Here is a 21481-nt window from a genome sequence, read left to right on the forward strand (position 1 = left end):
GAAGTGTGCCTGAAATAAACCTTTAATGAGTGTAGCAATCATTGTATAGAATTCCAGATAGACAAATGATGTGGTATCCCTGTTCGTTCTTATTCAGGGTCACTGCTCAAAGTGTTACTTTTGTGGAACCCCTGTGTTTTTTGTTAAGAGGTCTGAACAAGAAAGCCAGCCACTTCAGAAACAAAGAGCCACATGGTGTTGGGCACAGTCCATGGGCTTACATCTTTTAAAAAAAAATAATGTAAAAAAAAAAACTTTTTTTTTAGTGGTAGCAAAGACGACCACAGGGGTAGCAAGAGAGACCTCAAGGGTCGCAGTTGCGATCCCCAAATGACGTCCCTGCTCGTGGGGCTGTGTCCTTGCTCCAGCAGACGGAGGTCATGAGGCACAGGACTGCAATGTTGTGAAACGGGCCATTGGGATTTGCCACTATTGAGACTGAGTGAGCCTGGATACGTCTGTCTGCTGCTGTCCCTAGGCCCTCAGCTGCTGTCTACAGAGGTTGTTCCTGCCTATTCTATGGCACAACCTTCTGTCGCTTCTCTCCTGTTCCCAAAACACGAATGATCCTTACGTGACATGGCTGGAAATAACTTGTTGTACCAGAGCTGTGCAGAGCCCCACCTGAGCCGAACTATGAGGCCGCACCAGGTGTGCAGTCATCACCGTGGATTGTAACTAGCCCTGGGTGCAAGGTGATCGCCCAGAACTCCTGCCAACTCTAGGAGTATATTCTTAGCTCATTCCTACAGCTGCATCTGATGTGCCAGGGTGGCTCTCAATCTCAACCTCCAATTATGTATTAAATGTGTCCTTCCTCAGTTATTTAAGCGCTGCTCTCTGCTAATTTCTCAGATTTCTTCATCTTTGCGGTTACTCAGGAGCGCAAACATGACTCCTGCTGAGGCCTACCGAGTCCTGGTGAACGGAGTAGACTCGCTGGACTTCTCCAGTACTTCCATTCCCTGCCATCTGCTGTTCTCAGGATATCAACCCTTCCCGCTACTGGTGAACTCTATGGGCCATGTGCTGGCAGCAGCATTGTGGTATGGCAAGGGCAGCGTAGTGGTGCTCACCCACGAGAGCTATCTGTGCAATTCCAAATTTGAGCGGCTGATGCAGAATGCTGCCGTGGTGGGTGTCCAGACCTGCCTCGCCAACCTGCAACAGTTTCTGCCCAAGGCAGGCATCACAGGCCAGCTAAGTGGGAGTTTCTCGGACACCTATGGCGTGTACAGCATGACCGCCTACGATGATCGCCAAGCCAAAGAGATGATCAGCTTTCTGAAGCGCGGTGGGGGACTGCTCATCGGTGGCCATGCCTGGTACTGAGGCTACACGCATGGCGCTGGAAAAGCGATCCCGCACTTTCCAGGCAACCAGGTGGTGAGTGTGTCCGGCATCCACATCCTAGCCAGGGAAGGCGAGCGAGGGGTATTCCCTATTACCCCAGAGGTGCCAGCAGTGAAGCTGGTGATGGAGTGAGTACCCACTGAGAGATATCTAGAACTGTTTCTGCAAAAGAACCATATCGACTTAGTAGCAATGCTTGATATCTTGCTGACCGTGCCTGCGAGCTGGGAAAAGATGCAGTCACATTCACAATAAAACAATGGTGGGATTGTTAATAAGGGTGTAAGGGTTTGTCAAAGTGTGGGTGAAAGGACATGTCCCCTGTTGCTGTTGCCACCCTTCTAGTGCAGGAATTCATCCGTCAACCCTGTGCAGGTGCCATCCCAAACTTGGTTGTATCATTCCAATAAATAGAAAGTCTTATTTTATTTAAGCACATTTGATATAGAAAAGAAAGAAAACGTATATGTTGTCCCCAAAAGGTCGAGTTTCATGCCAGAAACTACTACAGTCAGTGCCATCATATGCTGAGGGTGGGTGTGTGGGCTGCTTATGCTGCGAAGGCCCGTGCTGCTGAGGAACACGGCCCACACGCGCAGACCTGGAATCAGATTTGAATCCGTGCACTTACTTGCGGGGAGCGAGAGTCTTAAATTGGTGCGGAGTTCGTTATTTTTACATAAGAAAAGCATTAGCTTCTTTAAAAGTAATCCCGTCACCAACAGGCCTAGGAGGACGAGTTCGTGTAGAGGAGTCGACAGCTGCCCTACAGAGCATGGTGGGGCTTCTGCCACTGCCCCTAGCGGCCCCAGGTACACGAACCTTGTTCAACTGAGGCTCTCGGCTTTATGCATCCATTGTGTGTGCGTTAGTGGTACCATTGATGTGATGTGCTGCACACGTTGCCAGTGTGTTTGAACTGTGCGCGAACCGTAACACTGAAGTTGTGCGTGCTGCACTCATGGCAGCTGCGTTTTTACGTCATACACCACACAGACCGAAATGTGTCTGAAATGCACTGAAGTTCTTTTCGGTGCCCAATGCTAGCGCTGCGAGCTGTACTGCTGAGGGTTTGGCCTTGAATCATTGCTGATTTGGGCTTTTCCACTGCTGTCCTGCACAAGCCACATTGCTGTTGTGATTTTGGGCTGCCTCACAAGAACCCAGGCACATCATGCATGTTTGAGTTGTGACACCGAAGTTGTGTGATGCACAGGGTCCAGTGTGCAAAGGAGAGGCGCAGCTGAAGCAACGCTGGAGCAGCATAGCTGTGTTGCACTGTCTCCTGAAGGTGATAAACACTACGGCGCTCTTAGGCCACAGAAGGTAGTAACCATGGCACGGTATTTACCTAAGGGACTGTCGAATACAGGGGAAGAGTTACCAGGTGTAATAACAGGGATTGCACCCGGTAACTAGACTTCAGTAAACACACAGAGGAGCCCCTGCATCACGATTATCTAAATACTGATATTATGAACAAAGAAGCAACTCAATAGTCTCGTTTTATTTATTTATTTAGAGGTTCCACTACTTCTTGTACTCTTTTAATTACAATTTTAAATGCACATTTTTTCATTTGATTTGTTCATTTTTTTTCAACTTAAAGCGACAAAATTAGAAAGGCCTAACTCTAGTAAAACCTTATATTGTACAGAACGAAAAGCATGTATGAACTCTGCGTTGGCTCTATGATAAATGCACATTTGATAACACCAACCACATACACAAACCAGTATACATATTAAAAGTGGTCATTGTTGGCATACACACTGTCACAGAAATACAGACTGCCAAGCCTCTTATTTTTGTTAATAAACTTCCACACAGTGCACTGAAATGACATCACCTCAGTTGTTTCCACGGTTAGGTTTGCTAGGTGACCCACCTCAACCTGATTATTTATTTTTTTCTCCAAGCATTCTACTAGCCAATTTCATTATTTGGGAGGACTAGCTGAATTAATAGGGTGCGGGGTGTATCACATTATAATTGGCATGAACACCCATGTCTTATATTAGATGCAGCAAAGTTACAGCACAGATGATCAAAACAGTGGTTGACGAAGGGGACCCTTGGGGGACACCACAGGATAGCTTCTTGGTAACACATTTAAATATCTTCAAATGGAATTCAGTTGTGAGGAATTCGACCATCCGCATAGTGGGCGTTCGCTCGACTGGGCTTTTGAAATTTTTATTTAAATGGAATGATGCTAGACCAACCTCAGGAAATGTGTGGGCTAAGCCATGACAAACGCATAGACCAGTGTACTCTGGATGGACACACCCTACAGGAACAGTCCACCCTGTCATATTTAGTTGGAATGTGAGAGCCAGGAGTGCACTGTGTCATCTCCAGGAAGAGAGCGGACCAACCCTGTCCCTGCCATGGCCAGCCTGATTAACAAAGGCTCCATGGATCCCCACTGCTCTTTTGTTTGGCCCTGCAGCTGGTGACAGCGATTAACATACCAATAGAGAATGCACTTCACAGGGCCACACAGGTCATGGCTGCAAAGGTTAACAAAGGAGACAGGAAACACAACCACCTTTCTTGTGCAACTGTGTCAACCTAAAGCCAGCTCCGGCCCTCAGTATCAATGACAGTGAGTGGTTTTGGACTGCTGTTTACAGTAAGCCACCCTCTAGGGACCCCATTCATAACGAATGAGAATGTGGTTTGCAGCAGCCACATACTCTGATCTCGATGCAGCTTCAAGGGGGACCTGCCACTTTAACAGGGGCCACATAGGGAGATCCATTAACCAGAGAGACTCTTTGATCAGCAACAGACAGGAAGATGGGTGGGACTTAGTATCACGACTTACACTTTAAAAGTAAAAACTGGAGTATGATGACCTTACCATTTAGTCAATGCACAATACTTCAGTATAGATAGAAAATGCTTCATACTTCAATTTTATATCTGGAAGGCATCAAAGGCTGAGCAGGCAGTAATTGCTAGTTAAGTGGATATCATTAGCTCCAAGAAGCACAGCATCAACATAGCAAAAGATATGACAGTAGAGCTTTGCTCCAAGCCTAGCCACGCAGTCAAATCGTTGGGGTTGCTGTAAAGCAGACGCCTTGCTTCAATTGCATAGGTGCACTCTCTGCCTCTCGCTTATGGAGGAATCTCCATTCTTTAAAATCTTCCAGATTGATGGTGCAATCAAATGGCGGTATCCACAGATTTTCCATGAAAAATGCTGGGAAGTTGGGGAATTTAGGCCCGTTACTATACAACGCCAAATACGTTGTCATCGTTCATACATGTGGCTGTGGGTTTTGGGGCTATTCTATAATGTAAAGACATTTCTAGAGTCTATTTTGGGTGTCAAGTGGTCTACGGCAATGGACCTGCTTCTCATGGAGCTTGGATTGTTGGATAATGGTAATACCCTCAAATTCCAGCCAAACGTATGGAGTGCCATATGGCAAAATGACAATGCAGCACTATATCATCTAGCATAATGTGGTCATCCAGGAAGAGCATGAGAAAAAACACTCCTAGGGATTATTTCCCCCCTGGCATCAGCTGATAGGCCGTGCCTGTACCTCCCACCAGGACTGAGGCCTGAAGTAAGCAGACCCCTCACTAGATTGATATTTTCACAAGCTATCCCTTGCTGTTATCACAGAAATAAAATGTACTACCCCTTCATTAATGTCTAGCATTGTCGAGAGCATACATTTTCTAGATGCTCGCTAATGATTTAAAGGGTGATCTGGACCTTTGAAAATGTTCTGCATGCCTGACTCAGCCAAAGAGAGCATGGCAGGACAACGTGTGACAAGCTAGTTCAGAAGTGATACGCTACTGACTTTTATTAGTTCTTCTCTAAGGGCAGCACACAACCTCAGACCAACATATCACTGCAAAATGTTGATCTGCAAAATGCAGGGGAACTTTTAAGGAGCTGGGTCATTTTGCAATTTATTGGTGAAGCTTCTGGGTTTTATTGATCACTAGCTGTTCTCGGCGTAATATGCGCCGTCCTAACATATCTTAAAGGTCAATATCGGTTGGTAATTCATGGAGTCACTGCTGTCCCCTTCTCAAATAACGAAATTACCACTGATCGCTTCCAGGAAGGGAGCACAGGTCCCTGTAACTTATTAATTGTAATTGAAAAGGCTAAACTTATAGGAAACTGTATTTGCTTTTGAAAGGCATATTTCAGACGGAATGATACGTATGCGCAGTATAAGAACATGGAATGAGAGGTATGCGTGGTATAAGAACAGGATCTAAATTTAATCCATAGATTATGTGGGCCTCTATGATGCGTCTTTGTAGACACGTAATTGTCAACCTTGTTCCATTGCAGAGTCCCTGTGATGGCATAAGATTGAGTAGTAGCATAATTCCAGCATCTACTTGTAGCTTTAGCTCGTGAGCAGGCATTCGTCCTACAGCATTTCACTCTTTAGAGACTGAAACGTGGAGCTGATAATTAACTGTTCATTGACACTGGAACCGCCATACACTGTGTGAAGAGTAGTGGTTGTGGAAATAAGTAACTTCAAATTTTTCCGAATGTTTGCGATAGCGGAAAGAGAAGGTGACCATATAGAACAGAGTACATTCGGTTTGTTACAATTATAGCTACTGTTGAAGTGGAAGGGCACACAGAGGTGCACTTTGCCATTTGGTCAGCAGAGGCAATCTAACACTTATGAATTTGCATCAGCTGAGTAAGGAAACATACCTAAGCATTTTATATATTTAGATGTTTTATGGAGCATGTTGGAAATAAATATATTATCTATTTAAGAGGCTGGCAACTTTAGGAAAGTTATCATGACATCCAGTGTAAGAAAGTCAATGGACTCCAATATGAAGGAAAGGGTTGTGGGAAATACCATGTAGGCCGTTTGTAAAAACACCTACTTACATTATTTGGCTGGATGGATTCAAGGAATGTCAAGGGACGGGTGATGGGTGGAGTCTCCTTGGTTTTGGGAAATTCTTTGACAATACCCTTCCACACAGTTTCAAACAAGGTTAGAAGTGTTCAGGTGGGAACAATGGTGATAAATCGGGTTAGGGGCTAGCTGAGTGCCATGCAGAAGAGTGTTGGTAAATGGATGTCACACTGCTGAAAGAGGGTAATAAATGGAATAAACATACAGGTGCCAATTGTGGGTGGTAGGTGGTAAGTTAAAGAGAAGAAAAAGTAAGCACCCTGCGTATTACAATGTAGTCATTGTCTCCAAATGAGATTCGATGTTGTAATCTTGCAGTGAGGCTGCCTGCCAGTATTGCAGCAGTTGAGCCCTGTCTTTGTTAGGTGTTCGTGTTTTAGTACAGCAGCCTGGTCACGTTACAGTGGTGGTGTCCGGTGTGGTGGCACTAGTTGCAGTCTTGCAATCATGGGTTCTTATTAATCCTTCATTGGTGGTATCCAGTCCTGTGCGAAGCCAAATTTTGTCAAGGGTGTGAACACATTTCGTAGTTGTACAGTGAGGGACAACTTTCGGTATTTCAGTCATGGCTTTCCTGTCCTGAGTAGGGTGCACTTTCAGTCCTACATGAGAATCACATTTTTATATTTTAATGTTTTTGTATGTTGCTAGCATGTGTAGAGCATGCCGTTACCATTGGTATTGATGTTGTCGTGACCTGAGTGAGCTGCACCTCTTTCATTCCCGCAATGAGCGCAATATTTTATTATTGTAGTGATGGTGTTATATGTGAGTGCTACAGTGCGAGTAATTTTTCAGAATTGCAGTTGTCGTTTTCTGCCTGTGTAACATTAGTCCTGCAGCAAGGGTTCCCTTGAGCACTTACTTGGGGGGTGTCCTGTATAAGGCTATAATGTTATGTTTGTTTTCTCGCAATACACAATTTCCCACTGTGATCAACAATTTGTGAGGACCCTCATTTCAACTTTATACGGTGATGATCTATGAAACAGAGTACTGAATATTGTCTAGAGCACAACTCGGGATTTTGAAGTTTGGATTTAAAAAAATTACAGATTTTTTAAAATAAACTATCTGGCATGCGCACACAGGAAACATTGAGTCTGCCCTCAAATATTGCAATGTTTGTTTATAAAAAGTAATTTCACAGTAATTGCGGGACAATAATTCATTTTAAGTTTAGTTTCCCCGTTCTATATATTATATAATATGTTATATGTGTATGACGGGGACCTCCCTTGAAAGCAGCGGAGCGCTGTACAGCAGTATCTGGGTAACATTAACAGGCAAGAGAGTTGAGAGGCAGACAGTAACACAATTGTGTGTGTGTGTGTGTGTGTGTGTGTGTACATACAGGTAACATGGTAGCACTGTGTTGATTTGTAGATAGTCAAGCCATGCCTGCTGCGTGTAGTCTCAGATTCTAGGTAATGTCAAGGTGTGACTGAAATAACCAGGTTTTCAGCTCTTTATGGAACAGGTGAAGGGAGGGAGCAGTTCCCTAGTTTTCGCCTTACAGGTCCGTCTAGTCTTGAGTCTGGCAATAGTCCTATTGCACATATGTTGAAACCCGCCACAGGTGTTTAACTTAGCCGCCAGTTAAGTTGGTGTGCTGGCTGAGGTAGCCCAATAGGTGATGAATGCATGATTTTAGGAAGATCATAGTTGGTAGCTGGAATAGGGTGAGGAAGATGTGGTCGAACTTGTTTGTCTCTGTAACGAGGTGGTCCACTGCATGGTGTGCCGCCTTAAGGGGCGGCCAGTTATGTGCTGGGAGCCCTGCTAGTAGGGCGTTCCACCATCTATGTGAGAAATTACCAAAGCCTGCACTGCCATTTGGAAGTCCTGGAGTGGCAGGAAGGGTTTGATCTGGCAAAGTAGAGCGATTTGATGCTAGGCCCTATAGGTCTTTTTAGCTATGTGTTGTTGAAAGGATAGGTTGCTGTAATCAATGAATCCCAGAGATTTAGTGGAGTTGGAGAGTTGTCGTATAAATCTGAACATTTTGTTCTCGAGGAGGGCAAATTCTGTCTTGGTAGGATTTGTATTGCAGTAGGCATTTGAATCCATATTTGAAAGGTACAAAGGCATTCTCTGAGACGGGCTATCTATTGGGGACCGCTACCTTCTTTTTTCTTACTTTTTTTTTATTGTGCTTTAGTCGCAAGAAATAAAAAAGAGGAGCAAGTGGTCCATTATACCTCAAGTTCGTCATTTTTAACCTAGGCCTTCTTGCCAATCAGATTTAGTTATTTTAGGAGTAAGACTACCTCCCTGCTGAGAAACATTTCGCTTCCAGAAGCTAGTCTTTGCCAAAACATAAGAGTATCAAGCTTTGTACATCATGTACAAACCTTAGAAACATGTTCACGCTCAGGTTCCACGTTCCTGGTCATTCAGAGAGGAGATGACAAATTGGTTTACCTTTGCGTCACATTTATCCAAAGTATCAGAAGGGTATTTTTTGTTCTCTCTGATATGTTGAAATTCTAAAGTCAAGAAAGATTCAGTCTGAATCTCAGGAATTCCATCCTAACTCCCTGGTTCGTAGATTTCTTTAAATACAGAGCCAAGAAGGATCTTGGTTTGTCAGTTGGTGTAAAGGATGGAGAAACTTTTGCAGCTCTCATTTTTCCTATCGTTCTTATCCAATCCATACACTTCAATAATTCCTTTGTTTTCATAGGATTATGGATTAGCACGTTGATTGAGCTATCATAATTGACTAATATATTGTTGCATTTAGTCCTCAATTCATTCAAGAAACGATTGTTCATACTCTTCATTGACAATGCAATTTCCTCAAATAAGGATTACTTCGGAGGAGCTAGAATTAACCTATATATGGAGACCCACTTCCATTCCATCATAGCCAGCAAAGATGTTAAACCCAGTTCATATCGTTTACAAGCAATGGGAATACACTTGGGGAGTGCCAGGGTTCTTCTCCAGATTTTACCTTCTATCTTGTCCCAATCTTTATCAAAGGCCTGATAATTACATTCCAACCCAAAGAGAATAGTAGGGGTCAGTTTTCCAACATAGAATTTCAAAACAGGAAGAATGGAAAATGTGCAGTATTGCACCTCAATTCTCTTCATTTGGCCCCTCAAATTCATTAATTTCAAATAGCTGAGTGGACGGGAGAGGAGGGAGCACTGGGAGAAACAGCACATCAGTTGATGTGAGGACCCCAGAGAACCCATCCTGATGAGCTTGTGTGTCTCAGACAGATATGAGGAAAAACATTTGATGATGGTGCCTGCAATGCCCATTCTGTGAGTAGGTAGGGACAGTAGTGTGTGATGGTTGACCATGTTAATGAGGAGACATTTTAGACATGCTTCACGTTCATCAATAATTTGAAAAGTATCAATGACCACCTGGATGGTGGCTGTCTCTGTGCTCCATTCAGGGCAGAAGACAGATTGATAACCATGAAGAAGGCAGAGTCGATCAGTTTTAACGAGTAGTTTATTGGCGTCTTCCACCCTAATTACTTTTGCAGTGAATGGAAGGCTACTGGCTGGACGATAGTTTGCCAGATCCAAAGTGTTGACAGTGGTTTAAGAGGGGCATATGAACCCTGTTTCTAGTCTGTCTAGAATAGTGCCTTCACTAAGAGAGGAGTTGAGTATCCTGAGAAGCACAGTCATGGTGTGCTTTTACGTTGTTTGATGATGTTCAGTGGGTATTAGGGAAGCAAATGTTTTAGAAAGTCAATACAGGGTTAAACATGATCTTGGGGAGATTGTGAAGGGGGGAGGGGTTATAATTGCCTAGATGACTCAATGCATGTCCTGATGTTGGTTTTTGTTGACGAAGAATTGACAGCCTCACTTTTTTTCTTGTGATTCCATTACCTTTGCTCCTGTTAGGGGCTGCTCCAATTGGGGGTTAAACGGTTGGACCTTAAGGCTTTAATGGCTAGGAGGTCTTCTGGTTTGTATACCTTGAACCACTGTTCCTCTAATGGCATCATCATATGTTCATTAATCTGAAGCTCTTCAGAGTACCAAGGGGCAGAGAGTTGTGTCCTGGCCCAGCTTAGTTTGATTGGAATGTAGGTGCCAGCCAACTCCTTTCAGATTTGGCAAACGCAGCCCAAGAGGGAGGAGACATTCCCAGAGGAAGAGAAGTTAGAGAATCGTTTTTCCAATAAAACATGGGTTGATTTTAGTTCTGTCTAGTATTCAGAATGTTGCAAAGGTGGCAATAACCATAACCATGACCATATACCATGTACATTATTGGATGTGAAAGGATAAATGTCCATTACCTTCATATATAATCACACAAGATGCATAAACTATCCACAATGAAGTAGAACGATTACAGAGAAGTTAGGCAGCAGGCAACAGTAAGTTGGGGACTGGGAGCTGCTAAATAATAAGGGGACTTGGGATCTTGCCCCTTTTACCATTGCCTCAGCCCTTCTCTGTATCAGTCTGAGGGAAACCAAGACCATCAGGTTTTTGATATCACCGAAGATGTGACATGGCCTGAAGAGGCCACAAGCACCCCACAAACCACCTCAGCACTGTGAGCATCTTCCATACTTCCTTGAGTCAAAGTCAATGCAACCCGAGATACAATCTAAGATGAACCATACATATTCTCCCCTTACACTAAAAGCGTTCCATCAATGTTCTCTTTAGTGAGCATCCTGAAGGGTTCACTACTGCAGAAAGGGCCATCATGCACAGCCTTCCCTTGCACCCTTGATCAAGGACCTTAAACACTCCTCCGCTCCTGATTGGTCGAGTTGATTAATAGACCCTTTCTCAAGAGGCTGAAGCAGGCAATAGTAACCCCACTTTTAGAATAACAACATACCTCAAGGATATGACTAGCTGCCACTCCATGTTAGGCAAAATCATGAAGGGTGAGGAGATGCACCAACTCTGAGTACATATGGAAGGTATAAACGATCTGTACAGCCAAAGCCAGCATTAAGGCCCATCGGAGGCACTGAATCCATACTCGTGGCTTTCACTGAGGGTCCTTGAAGTACGCGACACGAGCCGAAACAGTAAAACTCTTTTTATTGTCTGCACATAAAGATAGTCAATGAATAACCGGCGCCCTGTACTCAGCCTCCACCTTCGTTCTCACATCCCAACCGTCCATCCCTACTCACGTCACCGCATTCCACATTCACTCATACCACAGCTCGAGGCCTCGAGATAAAAAGCCTCGGGACGTGGAATACTACAGTCCTCTGGCACTACTCCAGTCAGAAGTACACAACCATCTGACCATGCTTTGCCTGTCTGCTGCTTATCACATGGAGGCCATCACATTCCTTGTTGCCAAGTCCAGGATCAGCTTTGTGACGCATGGGAGAACGCCATCAGTTAGCTTAATCCTCTACTCTGGAACTCCATGAACCTACATCTGGGGAACCTCCCCCAAACTGGCCATACTCAAGCTAAACCTAAGGTTCCGCCTGTGCAATTACGCTTTTGACATGCGTTCAACCGAAGACAGCCCATCATCTCACAAATGCAGCAGGTCACACCAAGCTCATACAGCAACCCTCAAACCCTAACTCAACTGAGCCCAGATGATGACACAGACCATAACCGTGAGGGCTAAGCACACACTGGAGCAGCACATCGAATTGTCATTTGAAAACTCGGATGGACTGTCTGATGGAAGATGTGTTTTTCCATTGTGACGTAATAAAATGATTACCCGGAACCTGTAATTTCGTCACAACATTTGTCACCCAGATGCTGTATTTCCAGCATACCGTAGAAGTCAGTGACTGCAGATACGGCTGAAATGTTTCAGCTTTACGACTAATGTACACTGCGCACATTTATTCTCTGTGAGCAGTGTCACTAAAACTGTTTGCCAGGCGTGGCTTCAGTGTTTTGATCTGCACCAATGATGTCATGTGCTGCAAACACTGCAGGCATTTCTTTCTCTGAGCTGTACCTATTAAATGATGTAATGCACATAAAGGGTCCGGTTTGCAATGCACCTCAATGCTGGTGAACTGCTGAAGTAGTGATCTCCTCACCTTGTTGCGTGTTCAGCTGCATCATGGAAGTCATGTCATAGTCGAGACTGCTTCGGCTTTCACCTTGTTTTCCAGAATACCCCTTTTTAGTGTGGGGTCTATCCTGGAGCTTGCTCCAGCAAATGGCCATATCAATGATGTATGTTGGCATACATGGATTTGCAGAGGCCTAATGTACACCTCCACGAACCTGTTTATGAAAATAAAGGAAGTGAGGCAGCAGGAGTGCTTCCCCTTGCTGTATTCAGAGATTGGTGAGAAAACAAAATGGCACCCTGCGGTTTGACTGCTGCTCGACCTACCCCTGACCAGGCCCTCTCCTCGGGATCCCTGACAATTGCACTGGGACCTGAAAAGCGACCATACCTGTTTATGCCGGCTCTGTTGCCAGAAGCAATTGGTCCAGTATTCAGTTGGGCAGAGTGAATGGTACTGTGCTCGGCTCCTAATAAGTGCTAGAACTGGGTGAGGAGGGCAGCATCCCAGCTACCTCTGCCATGCAGTCCAAGATGGTGACAGAACCCTCTGTGAGGGCCAGGGATGTGGGCTGTATAGTAGAACACAGAATAGGAATGCAACCCTCTTCTCCCAGCTACTACCTGGCCATACCTAGCAAAGGGTGCCATTGCCCGGTCCTTTTTAGTGAATATCTATCAGTGGTACATGTACTTGGTCTTTTGAGGAAAATAACTGACAGTGCTTTCAAATACCTTTGTATTTGAAGCCATGGCTGATACTTGTGCAAGAACCTTGGCTTTTGATGGCAAGCCCTGGTAAGCGTATGAAATTAATCATGGTATTACAAAGCAAACCATATGAATTACTGGGTGTCCGATGGCAAGGCCTGGCAAATGATTGCCTTTCCTGGAAGATGCTCAGACAAATTCTGGCACGTGGAGTCGGAACATTGCTGTACCGAGGCATAATCTGGCATATAGTTGAAGTTTTTGGTATAGGATCACAGTGTAGGGCAAATGGTATTAGAAACTGGGCATTTGACTGCAATATCTGCTATATGAGTTTGATAAAGTTCCTAATTCGGGAAATGATGAAATAGCAATCCTCTTCGCAGATGAGATTTTGATCTCAAAAACACTGAAATGTTTGAGAGACCAGTTCAGAATATTCAGTGACTTTTGTATTAATAATGGTTTGGAAATCAAAACCGAGCAAAATAAAACCACGGCAAAGAAAGTACCCTGTGCCGTAGTTAATTCGGAGGATTCAGTTATTGAGCAGGTCTCGAACTATGACTACTTGGGGATTAGCTTTGAAAGCAATGCGGGTGGAAGGATCAATTGAACAAGTAGTATCTGGTATTGTATTTCAAAATTGGGTACTCCCAGTTTTTTGTTATCGGGGGGACGACGCTATCAATGGGAGACTGATACGCTGAAAGCAAAGGATAATAGGTTGCCTACCCCACCCTTACGACCCTGAGTCACACCAGGTTAGATCCAAGGAAATCTCATCTAATTTTAGGATTACTCATACCACACGTGATTATCAAAAATATTTTCTTTTTATTGTTTTTGTTCAGACAACACATGCCTAAAATAAAACCGGCGTGCAAGCGGCTAAATCTGTAAAAACACTGTGCTAGTCACTTACAATCTAACTGGTGTAGACACACCAGACCTTTCAAAATGCCAAATTACATGGTGAAAGGTAACTGGGAAAAACAGTGTATATTACTGCAAGCGTGGACACATGTAGTTTCAGGGAAGAATCAAGATATATTAAAGTCTCCCAACTGTGATGTATGCCTCAAAGGTTTTATGACCAGAGCGGGTCTACTAGTTCTGTGCTTTATTTATTAGCCGCTCTGTGCTGATTTATCTGCGTTGATGTAGGGTGACTGAGAGTTGCTTAATACATATCAGCTACCCTTTTTGCAATTTACTGAAAATGAGAGATAGGAATCAAAAAAGTTCCTATTAGCAAGTCGACATATGTTTCGGCCTTTCTGACTCATACGGAACTCTCTCTTGGTGCCGTTGGTTCTGATGGTAATAGTGGCCGTCTTCAGGACAGAAACAATTTTGTTGTTTTCAGTAGTAGATACTTTCCCATTAGTAGAACATCTTAGTGTTTCTCAGTTTCTTTGGGACGTATATGGTAACTTATTCGGCATTTTCATCCGGCTCCTAAATGGATTTAGGAGGAAGCGCGTCCATCGTGTGTCCACCTCCTAGTAATAAAAAAATCACTGTTCCAAAATCACTTCCTCCTCCCCTCTGGACTCAGCCGCTGCTCATCCATATCAACAGATGAAAGTGCCAACAGTGTGAATACAGCACCACCGTGAACCACGCTGAGTGGAGTTTTTTGCCCTCACCAGTGCGTCACAAGTCTAATCACTAAAGATACAGTGCATGAAAATAAATTGAATGCGTGGCATCCGTTTAGGGGCCGGATGAGAATGCCGAATAAGTTACCATATACTTCCCAAAGAAATTGAGAAACACTAAGATGTTCTACTAATGGGAAAGTATCTATTACTGAAAACAACAAAATTGTTAAATTGTTTCTGTCCTGAAGACGGCCACTATAACCATCAGAACCAACGGCACCAAGAGAGTGTTCCGTATTAGTCAGAAAGGCCGAAACATATGTCGACTTGTTAATAGGAACTTTTTCACTTTTTTGATTCCTATCTCTCATTTTCAGTAAATTGCAAAAAGGGTAGCTGATATGTATTAAGCAACTCTGTCACCCTACATCAACGCAGATAAATCAGCACAGAGCGGCTAATAAATAAAGCACAGAACTAGTAGACCCGCTCTGGTCATAAAACCTTTGAGGCATACATCACAGTTGGGAGACATTAATATATCTTGATTCTTCCCTGAAACTACATGTGTCCACGCTTGCAGTAATATACACTGTTTTTCCCGTTACTTTTCTCCATGTAATTTGGCATTTTGAAAGGTCTGGTGTGTCTACACCAGTTAGATTGTAAGTGACTAGCACAGTGTTTTTACAGATTTAGGCGCTTGCACGCCTGTTTTATTTTAGGCATGTGTTGTCTGAACAATAACAATAAAAATAAAAAGAAAATATTTTTGATAATCACGTGTGGTATGAGTAATCCTAAAATTAGATGAGATTACCTTGGATCTAACCTGGTGTGACTCAGGGTATCTGGTATTGGAAAGGTCCTGCAATGCGTTGGTCAGATTTGCAGATATGCATGGGAATGAAGCAATTAGCCCCTCCCACAAAGTTTCTAATCTTCAAGCATGCACGGCGGCCGCTTTTGGTGCTAAATTATGGGGTTATTATAACTTCTCGAAGTTAATGGTAGTTGAAAACAAAATCCTCAAATTGCTTCTACCTCTCCCTAAAGGCATGCCACAAAAACCTTAACTGTGGACATTGATCTAAAGGAAAGTTTAAATTACCTTTGTTTAAAGCCAGTGCTTTACTTGAGAAGAATCAATGAGGGAAAGGGGAACATTAAAGAGACAATCAAAAGTCTCCAGGGATACATTTGTAAAAGAGATTATATAAATGCAGGATGAGTATTGACACATTGTTGGAGAACCCAAGGACAGCTGATAAACATTTAAAACCTGATGCATTTGGAGTAGCGGTTGGTCTCTGTGGAAAACGGGATAAATATATGCGTAGATGGATAGTCGCTGCCTTGACCTGATGCTCCGTAAACGGAAGAAAATTACTATCCCCACCTTTAAGGTGTGGCTAGAGGACATGGCAGCCCTTGCAAGTCAAGGAAGACTTGTCTATAGAGCCAACGACTTGGAAGCAAAATGTACTGATATTTGGGTCCCATTTCTGAATTCCCTTAATTGAAGACTCCAGGTGTTGTCCACTTCTGCACTACTCTGATGTCGGTAGATTCATACTGATCACTTATTATTTATATTCATATTAGCACATTTATGTTAATCTTATGGGAACTGTTCTTCCCCACCCCTCCTGTTTTCTATTTTCCTCTCTTTTTTATATAAATGTACAATTTCGTGAAGGTAGCCATTGCACTCCATATATTCGTGTAATGTATAGTTTCTTGCTCCTCTTAAAAATGAGTCTCTTTTGTGTAGTAATCTTGCTGATACATGGAGTTGATGATAATCTAAAGTGCCATTGTTCCTTTTTAGATATTGGCGAGTTTCATGTACATACAATAGAGTTCGGTGTGTGTGGGAGTAAAAGAGCATGGTTTGGATTTAAAACCCGTTCGATTTACTTTGAGAAATTTAAGCAATACTGTTTGATCAAATTCCCATTTCCTTCCTGCGTTCATAACCGTATGTTCATGTTTTCTACATAACAATGATTTACGCCTGGCGGAATAAAGAGTTGCGGTTGGATCGGGGAAGAGAAATCAGACATTTGAATGGGGGGTAAAAGTAGAATATAAGAAAGATATGAGACATCAAAATACCTCAAAAGTATGACCAAAGTTTGGGATTTAGAGGGTAGACTTCAGACATGTAAAATAACTCGAGTATAAAAGCAGTAGACATGAGTTATAGGTGCCCTTAAAAAGATGGTATAAGGGCAGTGGAGGAGGAAGTGGGGTATGTGAGAGACATTTAAATGCTTCGATACAGTAGAGAAGGGAGGGGGGATATCAGACATGTAAATACCCCAGAGGTGTACATACAGTTGAGGACTTAAGTAACTATTGCTTTAGAGCAAAAGCACAGCTTATAATTGAGTAGAGGGTTACGACAAGAGGACAAACGGAGAATGGATGGGCTTTATCCTTATCGCTATCTATGACGCCACCTCGATTTGTACTGCGTCATCCATAGGAGACGGGCGAAGGAATGGAGGAGGGAATAAGGGATGGTTACAGGCTTGTGCAATTCTGTTCTTGTTAGTGGGTTGATATCGCTTTTCTCTATTTCCTCTTTGCAATCTCTAGGCCCTACATCCTGGGTCAGCACCGCCCTGCACATCTTTCCAGGGAGGACGGCCACTATCCAACTGCCCTCCGTTGCCCTAGGGAAAGGCCTTATGGTAAATCCAGCGCTTGGTTCAATTCCTTTTTGGATTCCCTATGCAACATGAAAAGAATTAGTAATGACAACAATGCAACACAACACTTAAAATATGATACTCAATTGTGGTGCAACAAGGGGTGTAATGTGGGTCCATGCTTGGCTGCAGTTTCCAGGAACGTTCCAGGTTCATGTCATGTCTTACCACATGTCCTGTCCCTTTTGGTGAGATGCCAACGCACTTTTTGCTGTCTTCTATTTTATGAATAATCTCCAGGATGAAGTAGAGTTTCCGCTCCTTGGTAGGCCTCATTTCCTGCCAGAGTTTGAGAATGTATGTCATCCTCATGCAGGAGGAGCAGAATGCACGCCTCTCCGACAATGGTGAGATATACACCTCAGGCCATCTCATGCCTTCATACTTACGAGATTTCAAATTGAGTGCCTCAAATGTTGGTGTATCAGTTCTACTTGTTAGAATTTCCGGTATGCAGCGCTATATAAAACACCAAATATGATTTATTTATTACAGGGGTGCTTTGTTGTTCGGAGTCCCTTAGTAGCTAAGGTCCTCTGCTTCCCTTGCCGGCACTGTGTCCTTGCCAGCCTGTGAGGACTGGCAGTCTCATGGTCACATACAAACGTGTACATTTTGAGTCACAGCAGATACACGCTTAATCAAAATGTTTTGCAAGCAGGCCTCTAGGTTAGTTGCCAAGAGCTCTGAGCTAAGCCGACAAGTGAGACAAATGCAAAAATGACTCACACCAAAAGCCATTCTTTTTAGAACTTCCGTTTTTATTCAGTTACATTTCGATAATGAACACCACATAAAAAGCCTAGGGGTGGCGGGGGGCAGAGAATGTACCCACAAACATGTTTCTCATCACTCACCAAAGCTGGATCACTCACCAAGGCTTTCTCCATGCTGATCCACAGTGGCGTCATATTTCCCCTTAATCTTTTCTAGTAATTACTGTCCCTTGAAGTCGGTACCAGTGCCAACAGGTACCTAAAATGGCCATCTTTCGATTAATAGGCCACAACATATTTGGTGTAATCTGTTTCAATGTGGTATACTAAAGGAAGATAAACCACATGTGGTTAACATTTAAATCTGCAGAGTTCATAAGGATAACATTGAAGGCTTATGGCCACACGGTAGGGTGTGGTAAGTCAGACGTAAGTGATGGACAAGAAGGCATGATTCAAGGGTGTTTATTAAAGAAAGGAAAGCTCAACTATGTCTACGATGAAAGTTGCCTAATCTTCAAAGAAAACAACAAACAGGTGCTCTCAGGCTGTCCTCTGTCCAAAACCTATTCGATTCTTTGCTCGCCCTACCACTAAAACTAAACCATGTTACTCCCCTAAATTGGTTGCTTTCACTACACTTTCGCATCAGCGGACTGGTTTCTGACCTCACCCCAGTTGTCTCTCTGGTTCTTCTCTTTCTTTCAAGGCCCAGCCTGGTGATAATGTTCAAGTTCAAATTTCGGTCCTTTGAGTCTTTTCCTCCGCCTTGAGAATGTTACTCGGGACCCCCATGAATATTGTCCCAATAGTTCAAAAAGTTTGTTTCTGCGTAAAAGTGGCTGCTAGTTTGCTTGTTTTGACAGTCACAAGTAAGTCTCTGTTTCACTCTGGTAGAATGGGATATAGTACATAGCTCTCTTGGCTTGAGCTAACGGACCCTTCATTCCACTCAGTTCTCTCTTCTACTCCCTTGTGAGGTGTTCTCAATCTCTGTCCTTCATAGACTTGTTTGCCTCTCTGGCCTTAGGGTTCTTGACTTGTTTCCACACCTCATGGGAAGTTCTCCTTAGCAGTCCTTCGGGGACTTCTTCATTTATTTTTCACTCCCCCATGTTTCCTCTCGGTCCCTCTTTGGCTTCTAGTTTTGGTTTCACCTCTTCTCTGGCTATTCTTAAGGCCCACCCCTAGTCAGTTATGCTTAATCACAGTTCCTTATATGCTATTCTCAGTTTCAAACCTTCACAGGCTTCTTCAATGTTTTTCCCCCCTCCTCCCATCAGCTGCGTACCTTTGTTCCGGCAGCGGTGAATGTCGGAGTAGACGGTGGCTACAGCTGCCGCAGAACCATGACTCTGATGTCCTTGCTGTTGGATCTTCATGTTTGTTTCCTGTCTGTGGTTGACTGGACTTCGGCGTGGGGTTTGCCAGATGCTGAAAAAATGCTATGATGGTGGTTGGTTCCTTGTTTGGTCAGGCAGCTCTATGCTCTCTGCTTCCTCCCTGGGCTCAGCAGCATTGCGCGGGCTCTCCTCCCACCACACCTCTTCCTGCCGCCAGGTTGCTGCGTGAGTCCCTCTTCTGCGCTCCGACACAGGCTCCTCAACTACAGCGACAAATTGGTTCTCTCTGCCAGTGCGTGAGCCTCAAGTCTTTTCAGATCTGTCCTGCAACGAGAGAGACAACAACATTGGCATTGGTCCTCGGCTTCAGGTAGGGGCATCACCAGAAAAGGGTCAGAAACCTAGCCAATCCCCTTGTAAGGGCCTTGCATGTTATGGCACGGTTCAGCTGTCATATTTCCTACAAAGATTTGGGAGTCAGTACAATAGGGAGGTATGGAAGCATATCTGCTTGGGGATGCCATGTCCCCAGAGGGGGGACATTGCCAGTGAGATCCCACTTTTCCTGTCACCTCGGTAATATATTGCAAAGTGGGCTCCCCTTCCTAGTCCCAAGGGGGGCGACTTCCCCTTGGGAAGAAGGGACGAATTCCCTGGATTCATTATGTGGAATAAAGCCTTATTCCTGAAGCTGAATTATGTTTGCAATATTTCGGTGTCACCTTTATGGTCTCAGCTGAACTGTTGGATTTATGTGCAGTGGCAGTGTGGCTAGACGGGTGGGCAGGATTAATTTCCCCCATGTATCTCACAAGAACCCATTCCACTTTTATTTCTACGTTCGTCCCCCCAACCACTGTGCACACCTCAGAAGTATAAAACATCCCTCTTCACAGAATGCTCCAGATGTTGTCTTCCTATCTCCTCGACGGGGGAACCCTGGCTCCATTTCATATTTGGATATCCCCATACTCCTTGGCAGTAGGGAGACAATGCTGTTTACAATGATTTCTAAGACCCTGCATTGTGAGGGGTGGCTCTGGCTGAGCATAATAGACAAAGGGTGCCACAGAGGGTACATATTTTCTCTCCTTGGTGATCCCTGCAGGTCCTTCACATGAGAAGAGGTTTCTATTGGGGGTCGATGTGTTCCCTATGGGCCTACTGGATGATGTGTCCAGGCTGAGCAAAAGGCAATGGTATCCTCAGAATCTTGACCTGGCTTTTGCAGCCTGTGATCAATGCAATTTACCAATCTAGAGCTGCAAAGAGCAGATTGAAGGATTACAGACCTTTTCTATTGATACTGAGGAGTAATATGGCAAGTGCTTTCTTCATGTCCACCCATCACGACGCATGCACTAAAGCTTAAAAGCAGAAGTACAAGTGAAAATATTGGGCACTTCATTGCCAGTTGCTCCAGGAGAGCTGGCCGGGTCTGTATCAGTCTATTCTCTCAGCCAAAAAAGAGTGCAGGCAGGAGAAAGCACTTGGAGGAGATGACCGAACATAATTATTCCTCTCCCTCTTTGTATAATAAAAGATCTAAGCGACAACAGTAAAGTAAGCACAATCCCCTTTCAGGTGACAGAATCCTGCAGATACTAAAGAACATTTTGAGAAATTATATAGTCCCTCAAAAAAAGAGAACGTCCTTCAAGAGGAAGGATTCTCCTTCATCTTCTCATGTTCCTGATGTTACCTCAGAGAAAGAGGCGGCAAATCCCTCCACAGGAAAGCCTGAACTAAGGGTTCGGGGCATATCACACCGTAGATGGGGTTTAATGCAAAGGAGGAGCTTGGTCCCCCTTAGAAGCAAATATCAGGCAATTTCTTGGACCAGCCTATGGGAGCTTAATAAGACCTGTCTTTCTTGTTTCGTGGATATGTTACATCCATTAGCTAGAGATGAAAATTCCATTCCTTCCTCTCTGAAGGTAGGCTCTACCCTTGCAAGTCTGAGTGCCCTCTACGGCAACCGAGGATCCCGTATACAACGTACACAGCTCAGTCTCCTCTCAACCAGGAATTAGTTGACAAGAAAACCAACTGCTTGGAGGTCACCCTGCTTGGAGTTAATCCATCGACGAGCAGAGAACT

At 44.0% G+C, this 21481-nt stretch overlaps 1 pseudogene; it reads left to right on the top strand.

Moving 5' to 3' along the window:
- The first annotated feature begins 891 nt into the window (after window positions 1–891).
- The window catches only part of LOC138447933 (TRPM8 channel-associated factor homolog), a 223073-nt pseudogene continuing 202483 nt past the window's right edge, over window positions 892–21481 (top strand).

The sequence above is a fragment of the Ambystoma mexicanum genome, chromosome 3q, assembly GCF_040938575.1.
Source record: "Ambystoma mexicanum isolate Mex_15411 chromosome 3q, UKY_AmexF1_1, whole genome shotgun sequence".
NCBI classification, from domain to species: domain Eukaryota; kingdom Metazoa; phylum Chordata; class Amphibia; order Caudata; family Ambystomatidae; genus Ambystoma; species Ambystoma mexicanum.